The 15478-nt window shown below is 46.0% G+C and overlaps 1 protein-coding gene across 3 annotated transcripts in view; it reads left to right on the plus strand.

Moving 5' to 3' along the window:
- The first annotated feature begins 1946 nt into the window (after positions 1–1946).
- The window catches only part of sec22a (SEC22 homolog A, vesicle trafficking protein), a 55158-nt gene continuing 41626 nt past the window's right edge, over positions 1947–15478 (plus strand). The window contains exons 1-2 of one of the 3 annotated variants that reach the window (XM_078552630.1): positions 1947–2273; positions 12264–12572. The gene's annotated coding sequence lies outside the window, so the exon portion shown is untranslated. Of the gene's footprint in view, positions 2274–7957; positions 7976–12263; positions 12573–15478 lie in introns of those variants that run through there. The other 2 variants (XM_078552631.1, XM_078552632.1) reach the window with 2 other exon arrangements.

Genomic DNA, 15478 nt, shown 5'->3' on the forward strand with positions numbered 1-15478 from the left:
AAGAGCTATCCAATGAGTCTCACTCCGAACTCCTCATGAAAAATAAGAGTGTGACAAAGCTGTGTACTAGCCCCCACTCTGTTTGGCATCTTCTCCTCCATCCTCTTGGTCTTTGTCTTCCCTGCAGAGATGGAAGGAATCAAAAATGCTGTCTTTCAGATGGCGATGTTTCCTAGACTGGAGAATTTTAACGAAGAGGGAATATTGGATAGACTAAGGTTGTTTTCTTTGGAATGGAGGAGGCTGAGGGGAAACCTAATTGAAGTGTAAAAATTATGAGGGGTCTAGATAGATGGATAGGAAGGCCCTTTTCCTTTTGTTGAGGGATTCACATATTAGGCATTGAGGAAGGAAAGAGATAGAAGGTTTAGAAGGGGTTCGAAGGGAAAATTTTTCACCCAGAGGAGAGTGGGGTTCTTGAACTTACAGCCTGAAAGGATGGTAGAGGCAGAAATCCTCATAACATTTAAAGAGTACTTGGATATGCACTTGAAGCACCATAACTTGCAAGGCAACAAACCAAGAGCTGGAAAGTGGGATTAGGCGGGATGGGTTCCCGTGGGCCAGTGGCAGACAAGATGGACCAAATGGCCTCCTTCTGTGCTGTAAATTTGTATGATTTCTATACCTGATTTTTATGTTTTTGGTTATCAGGTGCGCTTTGTCCAGCAAACAATAGCTGTGCCCTTGATATTAACACATTAGTTGGTGCTTGAAACAATACAGGCAGAGAGACTGATTAACTGAACAAAACACTGGTAGTTTATTGGAACTAAGAGCAGAGCACTAACACCATGTGTGCTTCTTCAATCACCTCCAGCTCTAGACTTACAGTTACCCAAGAAGCCCGCGCTGTGTAGCAATTGGTCAATACAGTTGCATGGTCAACTAACCACATTCTCTTCAAGGTACACAAGCACGCCACTTCACCACACAGATGTTAAACTGAAACCTTGTTTGGTCTCAAGTTAAAATGAAAGATCGCATAACATTTTGGAGAAGAGCAGGGGAGTTCTCCCTGGCATCCTAGCCAATATTTATTTTTTAACAATTTAACAATACGAATTAGGAGCAGGAGTAGGCCACTCGGCCCCTCAAGCCAACCCCGCCATTCAATAAGATCATGGCTGATCTGATTGTAACCTCAACTCCAGATACCCATCCAGCCCTGATAACTTTCCCTCCTTGTTGATCAAGAATCTATCTAGCTCTGCCTTAAAAATACTCAAAGCCTTTCGAGGAAAGACAGTTCCAAAGAATTTCTCCTCATCTGTCTTAAATGGGCGACCCCTTATTTTTAAACCACAAGCAGAAACATCCTCTCCACATCCACCCCTGTCAAGAAGACCTTATGTGTTTAAATTTGCTTGTGTTTAGTTTTGTGGTTAGATCCCTGTCTCTAGTTATATCCTATGTAAATGCATCATCCTCTCAATTATCTTTCCCACATTCGCCCTGTTGTGGGAAAAATAATGAGTTTGCAACGTGACATTCTTGGGTGATTGCAAACATGGGCTATATGTGATGCAAGATGTTTTTCCTGCCTCAAGCTACCCTTCTTTTGATAATAAATGTGGATTTTCAGACTCTCTGCAAACTCATCAGAGATCTGCAGCCTCGAGTGCCACGTAAACAAAAGACTCGTGGCTTCTGATTGACAGCTGGGGACGCGCATGCGCCTGTCGGCTTGGGGGGGGGGGGGACGAGGAGGTGAGGCAGGTAGCGGTGTGCGCACGCGCACATTGACCCGGGACGAGGATGCCATGTGCGCATGCGTGCGATGGTCGGCTGCGGCTAAGGCGGTGTGCGCATGCACCTGTCAGTCCGAGGCGAGGAGGAGGCGGTGTTCGGTGGGTCTCGGGCCCGGGAATCGAAGGTGCTGTGCGCCTGCGTACCCACCCGCTTCTGCCGGAGTCCGGCGGACGGACGGAGGGAGGGAGGGGTTTCGGGACTCGTGCGCATGCGCCCTTCTGCCAGCCCGCGGCCTGAGGGGGGCGGTGTGACAGGGTGAAGATCGTGACTCCCGGGAGCCCTGCGTTCCCCAAAAACCTGCCCCGCCGACTGTGCGGCACCCCCCCCTTCCCCTCCCCTACCGACCGACCCACCCACCCTGCACAAGACCGGAAAGCCTCATGGCCTGAGCGCCCGGGGGGGGAGGAGGGCTGGGGGCTGGGGGCTGGTTACTCGGGTAAGGCCGAGGCCTGGGAGACAGCGGGGCCCTGCAGAGGAGGCCGGCCGCTTGGAGCAGCAGCTGGGCCAGAAGCAGCGACTGGGTAAGAGCCCAGCTATTCAACTGTGTGTGTCAGCACCCCCCCACTCCACATGGACTAGAGCAAAACAACCCAAGCTGACACTCCCATTGCGTTTTACTGAGTGACTAGTGGTGAATGGATGTTTTTCAGGCTGGAGGAAGGTTTGTGATGGTGCTCCCTAGGAGCGGGGGGGTCAGGGCTGGGACCTTTTGCTCCTCCTGAGGCATTCTTGGTGTGCAGGTCACAGTTTCACAAGTTTTATATGATGCAAACGTTGGGAGCCTGGTGAACTGTGAAGGAGGGTCGTGTAGACCTTCAAAATGACAGACAGCTGGGCTGGAAAGGTGAACTTGATGAAGTTCAATGTGGGGAAATGTGAAGTGATTCATTTTGGTTGGAAGAACCCGGAGGTACAATATGAAATCTGGGGTACAACTCTAAAGGAGGCGCAGGAACAGCGGGATCGGGGGTATCTATGTGCATAAGTCATTGAAGGTTGAGAGGACAGGTTGAGAGTGCGGTTAAAAAAATCATAGTGTCCTAGGCTTTATTAATAGGGACACAGAGTACAAGAACAAGGAGGTTATGTTGAACTTGTGGAAGACGCTAGTTCAGCCTCAGCTGGAGTATTGTGTCCAGCACTAGATCCCGCCCTTTACAAAAGATGTGAAGGCATTGGAGAAAATGTAGAAAAGATTCACGAGAATGGCTCCAGGGATGTGGAACGTCAATTAAGAAGATAGTTTGAAGAAGTTAGGAATGTTTGATTGGAGAAGAGAAGGCTGAGAGAAGAATTGATAGAAGTATTCAAAATCATGAGGGGTCTGTCTGGACAGAGGTAGGTAGAAAGTCAAGACTGGGAGTGCTGCAGAGTCGGAGGGTTAGTACCAAGGGAGCACTGCACCATTGGAGGATCAGTACTGAGGGAGCACCGCACTGTCAGAGGGTCAGTACCGAGGGAGCACCGTGCTGCCGGAGGGTCGGTACCAAGGGAGCGCCGCACTGCTGGAGGGTCGGTACCGAGGGAGCGCCGCACTGCCATAGGGTCAGTACCGAGGGAGTGCCGCACTGCTAGAGGGTCGGTACCAAGGGAGCGCCGCACTGCTGATGGGGCAGTACTGAGGGAAGGGTCGGTACCAATGGAGCGCTGCACTGCCGGAGGGTCGGAACTGTGGGAGCGCTGCACTGCCGGAGGGCCGGTACTGAGGGAGCACTGTGCTGCCGGAGGGTCGGTACCAAGGGAGCGCCAAACTGCTGGAGGGTCGGTACCGAGGGAGCACCGCGCTGCCAGAGGGTCAGTACTGAGGGAGCGCTGCACTGCCGGAGGGTCGGTACCGAGAGAGCGCCGCGCTGCCAGAGGGTCAGTACTGAGGGAGCGCTGCACTGCAGCAGGGTCAGTACCGAGGGAGCGCCGCGCTGCTGGAGGGTTGGTACCGAGGGAGCGCCGCACTGCTGGAGGGTTGGTACCGAGGGAGCGCCGCACTGCCGGAGGGTCAGTACCAAGGGAGTGCCGCACTGCTGGAGGGTCGGTACCGAGGGAGCGCTGCGCTGCCAGAGGGTCAGTACCAAGGGAGCACCGCACTGCCGGAGGGTCAGTACCAAGGGAGCGCCGCACTGCTGGAGGGTCGGTACTGAGGGAGCGCTGCACTGCCGGAGGGTCAGTACTGAGGGAAGGGTCGGTACCAACAGAGCGCTGCACTGCTGGAGGGTCGGTACTGAGGGAGCACCGCGCTGCTGGAGGGTCGATTACGAGGGAGCGCCGCGCTGCTGCAGGGCCAGTATCGAGGGAGTGCCGTGCTGTCGGAGGGTCGGTACCGAGGAAGTGCCGCGCTGCCGGAGGGTCGGTACCGAGGGAGCGCTGCACTGCCGGAGGGTCGGCGCCATGCCGTCAGAGCACAGTACAGAGGGATAAAAAGAGTTAAAGTTTCGAGTCGAATTTGTCTCCCTTTCAAAATTCTGAAGAATCAAAATAAAACTGGTTCAGTTGGTCATCTCATTTGCTGTTTATGAGGATGTTGTTTTGCACAATTGTCTGCCATGTTTGCTTCTATAATGGCATATTTAAAATAATGAGTTCTGAAGATAGTCATATTCGACCTGAAATGTTAACTCTGTTGCTCGCTTCACAGGTGCTGTGAGACCTGCTGAGTTTTTTCTGCACTTTGTGGAAGTTGGAAATCTGAAATAAAAAGAATGTTTAGCTTTTATCCAAAGATTAAAATTGTCAAATACTGAATATGATTTTCCTAATTTCCGTTCATAAGGGAAATAAAGATCTTCATTTTCAAATAATTAAATACAGATGTGTAATGATGTTTTTCTATCATCTGAGTGTTTAGATTGATGGGAATGGAGTGCTGTTGATGGCATTTTCATATTGTAAAGTTTGGAAATCTAGTTATTCCTGAGTTTGATGCTGTCATCAGGTCTCCATTTCAAACTAGATGTGCTTTTATATTTGGTGGATTTGCAGTTCTCATGATAGGGCAGCAATAGGATAGATAGTCTAGGATAGATAGGAAGCCTTGGCTTCCTTTGTTTATGTTGTAAAATCTATTACTGTATCCCAGCCATCGCACCATTGGTTGACGAAAATCTGAGTCTGCCGATTAACTTACGTGATAAGGGAGGCGGTTTTACTAATGCTTATTTAGGGAGTTGATGCACAGGGTTCAACTCTTGCAATACCCAAAACTGCAGAATTAACAAGTGTGGAACTTGATTGTCATCCTTTTGGGAATGTTAATCAACCTTCAATTTGGGATGAAAGCAGGAAGAATATTAAATGGGGAGAGAGATAGGTGGATACCTCACTGGTCTGCTTTTAGAACCCGAGGTAAACTTTGGGACTAAGTGTAGCTTCGTATGACCAGTTAGTAATTAAATAAACCACCATTGAAGTTTATAAACCAGCTGTCAATTGTGTATTAGTTTATGTTTTATAATGAGCAACTCAAGATTTTTAGAGCTAATTTCTGGATTTTTAAAAGTTTGTCTTCTGTATCATGAGATGGTGGTATTGACATCCCTGCTGTCTGCCCAATTAGGTAGATGTATAAGACCATTGTAGAAGAGCAGGAGTGTTCTCCAGGTGTCCAGGCCAGCATTTATGCTTGAATCAGCATCGCTTAAAGCAGATATCTGGTCATTATCACATTGCTGTTTTTGGGATCACGATCTGCACAAATTGATTACTTTATTCTTACATTTACAGTGGTTACTCCACTTCAAAGCTACTTCATCGTAAAGAGCTTTGGAATGTCCTGAAGCTTTGAAGTTGCTATGCAAGTGCAAGTCTTTTTGTTTCGACACAACAGCATTTATTGACAATGGCCTTGTCAATTGCAGTTCCTAACCTCACCCTGACCCTGGCTAGTCCCTCGACCCCCGCACCACCACCTCCTCCTCCCATGCAGTCACCCTGATGCCCTCCGCAATCACCCCCCCCCCCCCCCAACCCTTTCCGCCACAGCCTTATCAGTGGCTTATCCTAACCTTGACTCCTCCCCCTTTTCAACAGCAGTCTTTAACCGTAACACTACCCCTTTAACCCTCAGCTTGCCAACTTGCCTTGCACATATTCCTGGAGGTTCCATCACTTGACCTCCCACCCTGTCAATCTACCTTTTTTCTCATCTCTAATATCTTAATAACCAAGTGAAGAAGTTGAGGGGAAAAAAATGTCAATCTTTATGAAGACTTGTGCTCCTTTAGAAATGCGGGTGGAAAATGTGAGAGACATCTGGCAGATGTGGGAGGGCTGGCAGACCTGACCACTTCACTTAGTGGTTTTGGCCAAATTGTATATTTAATGATTCTGATTAACTGCCAAGGCTTTCAGTCCTTGCAAAACAACCCACTTTATATTCACTCATTTATTGATCTCTGCATAATATTTGCTACAGGACCCTGAAAGAAAAAAAATACCAAGTGAAGCATCTGACCCCACCCTACTAGAAATATTTCACTGTGAGCAAGGAGCCAAAATGGTTGCCAGTGCAGGGTCAGTGTGGTTGTCAAGTCTGACTGTTGCGTTTGGGTGTATATTTTACTGTGATGTAATGAAATAGTGGTTGTTTTAATCAGATTCTTGTACAAGCTTCCAGCAGTTTATCTGGTGAAAAGTATTGTCCAAAGTTTAACACAACCCCACTGACTAGGGTCATGGCTCTCAACTGAATTAGTTGTTCTCTGGTAGTCGTCTTCTGTTAATGCTGCAGCTGAGATCAGCTAACCCAAAATGCGTCAGCAATCAAACCAGTTTCAAAGTAGGCAATGAATCTCAATCAGAGCTTCATTCACTTAGAGGTGACCTGATTAAGATCTATAAAACAAGTAAAGGACTCGATAGCATTCCTATTGATTGATTATTCCACTTTGACAGATTGGGGAAGATCATGAGACACGAGTTTAAACTCTGTAAGAGGACCGGATGTCAACACTTCTCCCAGCGAGTAGAATCTCTGCAATAAGTTGCTGGCTGATCTGCTGGCTCCTGACTCTCTGCACTGCCTTCAGGAGGGTGCTGGAGTGGTTTCTATCTGGGGCAGTGGCCACATTGTAAAGAAGGTAACATGGCTTTATAGATCACACATGGTCCTTGTGATCCCCTGGGCTGGTTTCGATTATCTGTGTGGGGCCGGAGAGGAATTTTCCAGAGTGTTTGTTTTCCCCTTTTTGGTGCTAGGCTTTTTCCTCTGGTTTTATACCTCCCTTTAGAGACTATGTGGTTATGGAGGGAATGGGGAGCTGGCTGAAGAAGGTGATGATGCTCCAGCCATCATGGTGTGCGGCAGGCTTGATGGGCCAGCTGGTCATTTAGTACCTGTCAGTTTTGTATGTTTGTATGCCATGATGATAAGAGCACAGTTACTGACTTGATTGTGCTATGGCAGAAAATCTACACTATTTTCACTTCTAAAGGTTGTCTGGTGAATCTTGCTGAAAAATTTGGATGTTGGGTAAGAGTATTCACCTTGACTGGGATGTTCCCCTGCAGTGATTGGCTGCCACTCTGGAATCATGCATGAATATTGACCGCCTCAGCAAACTACCAAAAGTGCCATTGGAACTGTAGCCACTTGGTCAGTGTCTGAGAAAACTAATAAAATAAAACCAGAGTGCCTTAATTTAACAGGTGGTCTTGTGGCACAGTGATAGTGTCCCTCCCTCTGCGTTCAAGTCCCAAGCGAGGACTTGATGGTCATGGAAGGTATGTTCATAACATGGCCAAACAGGTTCATTATCAGGCTGTAAACCCTTCCAATATGCCTGATGGCAGGAGGTAAATAGCAGTGGAGTTTCCTGGTCAGCCATACTGCAGAAGGCAACCACTGCAGTACTTTGCCAAGCATAATCATGGACCAATTCAGTGGAAGTCCATGGTCTCCAATGCCCTCTTAGGGCATGGTACCTGGAGGAGGAGGAGGAGTCTAATTTAACAATAGTCCCACCTAGAATTCTCATTTGGCATGATGATTAACAAATTCACTGTGAAAAAGTTGCATAAACATAGTTTGTATTTCCTTGTGTTTAGAAGGTTCAGGTTGAAGTGTTTAAAATGATAAAAGGATTTGGTAAAAGATAACTGCAAAAAATCTCCATCCTCTGCAGGGAGAATTCAGAACAAGAAGGTATAATCTTGAAATTAGAGCTAGACCATTCATAAGTAAAACCAGGAAACGGTATTGCCGCTGTGAATATCTCGCTCCAGTGGGCGGTGGGTGAATTAAAATTTTCAAGACTGAGATGGACATTTTTTTTTAATACGTGTGAGATATGAATCAAAGGCGAGTAAATGGAATTGAGGTATGGAGCAGCCTCAAGTGGCTGAATGGCCTATTCCTGTTTCTATGCATGCTACTGTTCAAGTGTAAGCAGTTAACAATTCCTTGAAGGTTTCAGGGAAGGGTTTCAAACTCTTGTTTTCAGCAGATCTTCCAGTCTGCTGGTCTTAATGAGACCTGGCACTTCAACATTTTGGCTTGCAGCTGGCTGCACAAGAGAACCTAGTATTTGTATTCCAATATAAATGCCTTTAATTGCTTACATGGTGTTCCATGGGTGACATAGACAAAACATTGCCAACTGCGAGAGTCAAAAGCGAATTATCCAATAATTTGAATTAAACCGTGTGAATAAAATGGGAATTTAATGCTAAGAAAAATTTAAACTACTAAAACACTAACAATTAAGACACTGAGTGGAATCATAGAAAACTCATAGAATCCTGCATCACAGCCCGTCATACCTGTGTTGGTCTTTGAAAATACTGTTGGTGCTTAGTCCCATGTCCTTGCTTTTCGTCCGTAACCTTGTAAGGGCCTGATCCTCACTTGTCCATCTAACTCCCTTTTAAATTTATTTATGGAATCTGCTTCCACCGCCTTTTTAGGTGGACCACTTTTGATCCTTTCAGCTTCTTTACTGGTTTACTTATTGGCACTTCCAACACGATTCCTAACATTAACAATCTGAATGAAGCCCAGGGCTAGTGCTGCACATTCTCGATCCCGACAACTCTCTCAAGTGAAGTATTTCTGTTCTTCACCCTTCTGGATCTTCTGCCGACGATTTTAATTCTATGATCTCTGGTTATTCACCCACTTGCCAGAGGGAATAGCTTTTTTGCTACAAAACTTCTCATCATCTTGGAAACCTCTATTAGATAGCCCCTGAGCCTTCTCAGTTCTGAGGAGAACAGTGCTAACTTTTCCAACTTCTCAAAACTAAAGTCTCTTTGGAGCATCCTGATAAACCTCTTCCATTTCATGTATTTAAATTAATATAATAATACTTGTCCCTCCATTAACCCAGCCTTCCTTCTATATTTTAATAATGTTTTCAGAGCAAACCAATCTACCTATGTATTGCCTACCAATTGTTGAATAGATGATTTCCATTTATCATTAATAAAGGGATGCCCAATCTTGATAGCTGACTAAATTCTCTTGCAATTATTGTTACTCTAAGGATAGTTATCCACTCATTTATGGAGTTTGAGCTGTGTTTTCACAAGCAACTCAGCACTGAATCTTTTTGCACTAGCCAAAAGGTGGTGTTCAGCCTTCCCTCAGCCCTACCGATGACTGTCAGCATGGGTTCAGCATAATTAATAAAATGGGTTTTCAGTGGGGGAGTCATTGGTTTTGAATATTTAATCCAAGTGCTTGAGTCACATCGTTCAATGCATTCAGTGCTACTTTATTTTACACCTGAACCTGGGCTTTTGGGGAAAATAAAGAACAAACTTCCATTTACATCGTGCCTTTCATGACCTCAAGGCATCATAAAACATTTACAGCCAATGAAGATTCTTGCAAAGTGGAGTTGCTGTTGTAACGCACAGCAAGTTATCACAAACCGCCATGAGCAACAGATCTAAGCAGATAAACATGCCTTTGTTAGCTTTACACTTGCCCATTCCGATGTGCACCTGGTCAGTTTTCCACCTTGCACAATCCTGTGAAGCACCTTGGGCAGTTTTATTACTATTTAAATGTAAGTTGTTGGTACTGAACCTTGTGAACTCGAGACAAAATGCTTGCTAAGCTAGCAATGATTTATACAATCTCCTGGTGCAATTGCATCGGTGGCAACAAGGAATCTGAAAGTACTGTCGAAAATTGAATGCAGGTGCTTGCACAATGTAATCTTGATCTCATTGTTATCGGTGTTGCCCATGATTGTAGAAAAATAGTTAGAATCGATTGGCAAAATTGCTTGGGGCCTTTAGATAGTCTAGGAAGCTGCAATGGTTGACTTTGTATTGACAGAGCACCTTAATAACCATGCAAACTGCATGAGGCAAAGGGCAGTTTTTTCCTCATCCTCTTGTGCACAGCAATTACTCAATCTGACTCCATGGCTTAACATTCGGTCGTTGATAAGATTTTAGAGTCCATTATTAAGGATGAGATTTCAGAATACTTGGAAGTGCATGGTAAAATAGGGCAAAGTCAGCATGGTTTCATCAAGGGGAGGTCATGCCTGACAAATCTGTTAGAATTCTTTGAGGAGGTAACGAGTAGGTTAGATAAAGGAGAGCCAATGGATGTTATCTACTTGGACTTCCAGAAGGCCTTTGATGAGGTGCCGCACAGGAGGCTGCTCAGTAAGATAAGAGCCCATGGTGTTAGAGGCAAGGTACTAGCATGGATAGAAGATTGGCTGTCTGGCAGGAGGCAGAGAGTGGGGATGGCGGCCGGTGACTAGTGGAGTTCTGCAGGGGTCAGTGTTGGGACCACAACTTTTCACTTTATACATTAATGATCTAGATGAAGGAACTGGGGGCATTCTGGCTAAGTTTGCAGATGATACAAAGATAGGTGGAGGGACAGGTAGTATTGAGGAGGCGGGGAGGCTGCAGAAGGATTTGGACAGGTTTGGAGAATGGGCAAAGAAGTGGCAGATGGAATACAATGTGGGGAAGTGTGAGGTCATGCACTTTGGTAGGAAGAATAGAGGCATAGACTATTTTCTAAATGGGGAGAGAATTTAGAAATCTGGAGTGCAAAGAGACTTGGGAGTCCTAGTCCAGGATTCTCTTAAGGTTAACTTGCAGGTTGAGTCGGTAGTTAGGAAGGCAAATGCAATGTTGGCATTTATTTCGAGAGGACTAGAATATAAAAGCAGGGATGTGCTGCTGAGGCTTTATAAGGCTCTGGTCAGACCACATTTAGAATATTGTGAGCAATTTTGGGCCCCGTACCTCAGGAAGGATGTTCTGGCCCTGGAGAGGGTCCAGAGGAGGTTCACGAGAATGATCCCAGGAATGAAAGGCTTAACATATGAGGAACATTTGAGGACTCTGGGTCTATACTCGATGGAGTTTAGAAGGATGAGGGGGGATCTGATTGAAACTTACAGAATACTGAAAGGCCTGGATAGAGTGGACGTGGGGAAGATGTTTCCAATAGTAGGAGAGACTAGGACCCGAGGGCACAGCCTCAGAGTAAAGGGAAAACCTTTTAGAACAGAGATGAGGAGAAACTTCTTTAGCTAGAGAGTGATGATGGAATTCATTGCCACAGAAGGCTGTGGAGGCCAGGTCATTGAGTGTATTTAAGACCGAGATAGATAGGTTCTTGATTGGTAAGGGGATCAAAGGTTACCGGGAGAATGGGGTTGAGAAACTTATCAACCATGATTGAATGGTGGAGCAGACTCGATGGGCTGAATGGCCTAATTTCTGCTGCTATGTCTTATGATCTTATGTATTTTACAGGTTAATGTTGACAGCAGCTAAAACTTGACACTGGGAAAAATTCATAGTAGCACAGGCAGGCTTGTTTCTCATAATATTATTTCAGACACTGCATTTTAAATGCCTCCGTATCATGAGAACATAAGAAAAAGGAGCAGGAGTAGGCCTTTCGGCCCCTCAAGCCTGCCCCACCATTCAATAAGATCATGGCTGATCTGCCTCAGGCCTCAGCTCCTCAGAGCCCTCAACTCCCCGATATTTTAAAAAATCTGTCTACCTCCTGTTTAAATACTTTCAGTGATCTAGCCTCCACGATTCTGAGGTAGAGAATTCCAGACATTCACTACCTTCTGAGAGAAGAACCCCCTTCGCATCACAGTTTTAAATGAGTGTCCCCTTATTCTGTAACTATGTCCCCTAGTTCGAGATTCCCCCACTAGTGGAAACATCTTCCCAACACTTACCCTGTCAAGCACCCCCCAGAATCTTGTACGTTTCAATAAAACAGTCAGCTCTGGCTCAGTGGCATTCCCGCCACTGAATCAGGAGGTTGTGTATTCACTTGTCACTCCAGAAACTAGAACACCAAAATCTGAGACTGGCGCCTCAGGGGCTCTAACCTCTCATGTGGATGTAAAAGATCCCATGGCACTATTTCGCTGAAGAGCAAGGGAGTTATCCCTGGTGTCCAATATTTATACCTTAATCAAAATCATTAAAAGCATGTTATCTGACCATTAGCAGTTTGGTGTTTGTTGGAGCTTGCTGCGCACAAATTAAGTGTCGTATTTCCTACTTTCCAACAGTGACCACGGTCGGAATCTTTCGTTTTCAGTGGGTTCCTTGCATGCTGCCTGAAAAAGCGACAAGACACCCATACTGACTCATAGAAGGAAGGCCCATCATATCTTCTGCCCATCAGGCAGTCAAGAGGACAGCGACGGGCCTTCTTGCCAACTGAGGACTCCAGGATAGGACATCCCGTCTGCCAAGAGCTGCCAGCCAATCAGAGGCGGGCCGCTTTTGCACTGAGCAGTGCCACGGAGAAGGACTTTGTTGCTGCCAGAACAACACCCCTCCGGAGTCCCAGGACCGCAGAGCGACCCAGGAAAAAGGTAAGCGCTATTGGAGAGAGGGTCTTGTGGGGTGGGGGTGGCCATGTGGATCAGCAGCAAGGGCAGGGAGGTGGCAGTCGGTGGCCACCCTCCTGCCCCATGTCCAGGACCTCAATCATGCACAGATCAATGCAAATCGAGTACCCCGACCCCACCGGCCGCAACAACTGACATACAGCCCATACAGTCATTCACCAGTCATTCATGCTGCATGTTGGCGGGCCCACTTCGAGCTGGAAAGATTGCAGTGGAGGAAGGAAGAGGCCCTAAAGTCATCAATTGGCCACTTAAGTGACTAAAGTGGAGGCGGGGCGGGAAGATCGATCATGGGCCCTCCCACCCAGAGCTTACTTCCAGTGAAGGCATCGGGTATTGGTCCCGATGCCAACCACCAAATTTTCAGGCCCTCCCACCTCGTTTCGCACCTCCTGCAGGGGAAGAAGATTCCAGCCTACTTTTCAAAAGTAGTTCAATGGCTATAAAGCACTTTGGGACGTCTGGAGGTTGTGAAAGGCACTACATAAATACAAGTCCTTTTTGGATTCCATTTGTCTGGTCCTAGGTAGAAAGTCCTAGAACCATAGAAAAGTTACAGCACAGAAGGAGGCCATTCAGCATATCTTGTCCATGCCAGCCCGAGGGCACCCAGGTGCCCTTTCTAATCCCACCTTCTTACACCCGGCCCATAGCCCTGCAGCTTACAGCACTTAAGGTGCAGATCCGGTACTTTTTAAAAGAGTAAAAGTTTCTGCCTCTACCACCAACTTGGGCAGCGAATTCCAGACACCCACTACCCTCTGCGTAAAAAAGTTCTTCCTCATGTCCCCCCCTACACCTCCTGCCACTTATCTTGAATCTATGTCCCCTGGTTCTAGAATTCTCCACCAAGGGAAACAATTTTATCCTGTCCACTCTATCTATTCCCCTCAATTTTGTACACCTCAATCAAATCACTTCTCAGCCTTCTTTGTTCTAAGGAAAATAACCCCAACCTATCCAATCTCTCTTGTAGCTACACTTTTCTAACCCTGGCAATATTCTTGTAAACCTCCTCTGCACTCTCTCCAGAGCTATTACGTCCTTCCTGTAATGTGGTGACCAGAACCGCACACAAAACTCCAGTTGTGGCCTCACCAGTGTTTTATACAAATCCAACATTATATCCTTACTTTTATATTCTGTACCTCTGCCAATGAAGGAGAGCATTCCATATGTCTTCTTTGCAAACTTGTCTACTTGAACTGCTGCCTTCAGGGACCTGTGTACTTGTACGCCAAGATCTCTCACTTCATCTACCCCTCTTAGTATATTCCCATTTATTTTGTAATCCCTATAACTGTTTGACCTCTCTAAATGTATGACCTCACACTTCTCTATGTTAAAATCCATCTGCCACTTTACCGCCCACTCCACCAACCCATTTATATCGTTTGGAGATTATGGCTACACAATCCACTGCTCAGCCAATCTCTGTGTCATCTGCAAATTTGCCAATCGTGCCCCCCACGTTCACATCCAAATTGTTAATATATAACACAAACAGCAAGGGTCCCAACACTGAGCCCTGTGGTACACCACTTGAGGCAACTTTCCATTGCAAGGGCATCCATCGACCATCCTACGTGGTCCATGTTGGGTTTGATAGCCAGGTAGAGCAAATGTGCTTTTTTATAATTCTGTGGAGGTCAAGAGAGGCACTTGGATCTCTACATGGTACAAGGCTGAAATGCAGGTTCAATTTGGAGGTTATTGTATCTTTTAAAAGTGTAACCTGGAATCTAGAATAATTGTAAAACTGCTGATTTTCACAATCAATTTAAACACATTACTAAAACAGGTGTATAATAAAAGACCATACAATTAAGTACCTACTTGGTTGCAGCTGACCATAAGATGTAGGAGCAGAAGGAGGCCATTCGGCCCATCCAGTCTGCTCCACCATTTAATGAGATCATGGCTGATCTGATAATCCCCAACTCCACTTTCCTGCCTTTTCCTCATAACCCTTGATTCCCTTAGTGATTAAAAATCTGTCGATCTCAGCCTTGAATATACTTAACCACCCAGACTCTACAACCCTCTGCAGTAAAGAATTCCATAGATTGGCTACCCTCTGAGAGAAGAAATTCATCCTCATCTCTGTTTTAAATGGGCACCCCCTTACTCTGAGATTATGACCCCTGGTCCTAGACTCTCCCACAAGGGGAAACAACCTCTCAGTACCTATCCTGTCAAGCCTCCTAAGAATCTTATATGTTTCAAGAAGGTCGCCTCTCATTCTTCTAAACTCCAATGAGTACAGGCCCAACCTACTCAACCTCTCCTCATAAGAAAATCCCTCCATCCCCGGGAGCAACCTAGTGAACCTTCTCTGGACTGCCTTCAATGCCAGTATATCTTTCCTTAGGTAAGGGGATCAGAACTGTTCACGGTATTCTCGGTGTGGTCTAACTCATGCCTTGTATAGTTCTAGCAAGACTTCCCTATTTTTATCCCCCATTCCCTTTGAAATAAAGGCCAACATTCCATTTGCCGTCCCTATTACCTGCTGAACTTGTATGCTAGCTTTTTGTGATTCATGCACGAGGACTCCCAAATCCCTCTGTGCTGCAGCTTTCTGCAGTCTTTCTCCATTTAAGTAATATTCAGCTCCTCTATTCATCCTGCCAAAGTGCATAACGTCACATTTTCCCACATTATATTCTATCTGCCAAGTTTTTGCCCACTCACTAAACTTGTCTATACCCCTCTGTAGACTCTTTGTGTCACCCTCACCGCTTGCCTTCCACCTATTTTTCTGTCATCTGCAAACTTGGCGATAGTACATTCGTTTCCCTCATCTCTAAGTCATTCATATATATTGTAAATAATTGTGGCCCCAGCACTGACCCCTGTGACACTCCACT

This window comes from Cetorhinus maximus, chromosome 11 (genome assembly GCF_964194155.1).
Source record: "Cetorhinus maximus chromosome 11, sCetMax3.hap1.1, whole genome shotgun sequence".
Classification (NCBI taxonomy): Eukaryota; Metazoa; Chordata; class Chondrichthyes; order Lamniformes; family Cetorhinidae; genus Cetorhinus; species Cetorhinus maximus.